Here is a 2006-nt window from a genome sequence, read left to right on the forward strand (position 1 = left end):
CCAGTTTATGCCGACATGGCGCTCAAGAAATTGCATCTTGATTGGATGAAGTTTTGTACTTGTCAAATTATTACGTCATAATGGAGGCCTTGAGCCTGGAGAGTTAAAAATTGGGCACAGTCTATTCCAGGGCAAGGCAAATATGTGTGTAAAGTATGGCGATGCTATGTGCAACGATGTAGACGTAGTACTGCACACAAACAGACAGACAAACAAACAGACAGACTAGAAATCGGTCAGAGACCGAGGACTTGCCGGAATATACTTTTTTAATCGGCCATTTTGGATCAAAATGGCGGGAAATCTATACATGTATATATACGCTAAGCAATGGAAGGTAACTGAGCAAGAGTATGCATATATCTGGTCCTTTCAGAGTTATAGTGGTTTGAAATATATTTTCAATGAAAACTTGGCCCCCTGACCTTTGACCCAAAAAAAGAATTAAAACTAAGCATTGTTGACAATTTTATGCCACACGTTATTTTTCGGGAATTGAATAATAAACATTTTGGTGTTGGTTAGAAGGGAATCGAATAATGTTTGATAGAGTTATTAGTAAAAAAACAATTTTTGACCTTGAGTTTGACCTTTCAAGGTCACTCAAGGTCAAAGGTCATGGTGCTAAATTAAATGGCGTATGTGACTTCCCATATGTCAGTAACAGCAAGTGTATGCATATCTCTTGTACCTTTAGAGTGAGTAAGACAAACAGACAAACAGTTTGAAATATATTTTAAATGAAAACTCGACCCCCCCTGATTTCACGTTTTGGGTGACCTTGAGCTTGACCTTGGGCCTAGAGAGGTACAAATTGGGCACAGTCTATTCCAGGGCAAGGCAAATATGTGTGTAAAGTATGGCGATGCTATGTGCAACGATGTAGATGTAGTACTACACACAAACAGACAAACAGACAGACAGACAAACCAACCAACCAACATACCAAGTAACAAACAAACAGACAAACAGACAGACAGACAGACAGAAAAATCACTCATAGAGCGACACTTGGCAAAACAGAACAAAGTAGAATGGCGCTCAGTAGAGCATCCTTTTGACCTCTCAAATAATTAGTGGTTGAATTCAATGACCTGATATGCAAATCGTCTTCAAAGTTTAAGTTAATCTGATGAAAAGACAATTTTACAAATTTGGCCTATGTTGACCTTTTGGCCTATGTTGACCACAAAAATAGTTGGGGGTTGGTTTCAGTTAGCTGATATGAAAATAATTTTCAAATTTAAAGCCAATCGGATGAAAATTGAGGATTTTAGAAATTTGAAAAAGGTGGTTGACCTTTGGCCAATGTTGATACCCGGCCTTCCTGTTGGTTTTATTGTTATTTATTGTAATGTGGTTTTAATGGCACTTCCTGCTCTAGTGTCTATTGCGGTGCCATAAGTGACAAAGGATAAATCACCAAGGGTAAGACGTACAAGGGATAATTTATACTTATTACCTAAGCTAGTTAACATGCCCCGCCCCCTCGTGACGGGGGCAGATATGCAACCTATCAGACAACCGCGGCGGTAGCCCGTTAAAATCCCTAACCCCCCTTTTTATCTTATCACTTATATATATTTTAACACTTATAACCATAAGGGAGACTATCAATTCCATTTTCTAAAATAAACCTCTTATTAAAGCGCGGCGTTACGCGCGCTGCTTGTGAGCAAGGAGGAAGCGGACAAGCGGTAACATATAAACGTCTTTATTGTAAGACTACACTGTAACACTGAAATGCTCCGGGCTGGTCGCCCGGTGTATATCATGAGGCCACGCCTACCCCTCGGGCGTGGCCACCGCCCACTTGGTGCGTGGAATGATGTCACCACGCCAGTGGGCTTTTGTGTCCGCCACACGCGCCCCCCCAGAATTCCCGCGCACCTGGAGGGCCAGTTTGCGGGGCAGACGAATGACCCGGCCGAAGCGCCCCCTGGCGATCGGCGGCGTCCGGGGTGCAGGGATGCCAGGTGGGATGCCCCTGGCTGCCCCTGGGATGG

This window comes from Myxine glutinosa, chromosome 7, assembly GCF_964187855.1.
Source record: "Myxine glutinosa chromosome 7, kmMyxGlut1.1, whole genome shotgun sequence".
Classification (NCBI taxonomy): Eukaryota; Metazoa; Chordata; class Myxini; order Myxiniformes; family Myxinidae; genus Myxine; species Myxine glutinosa.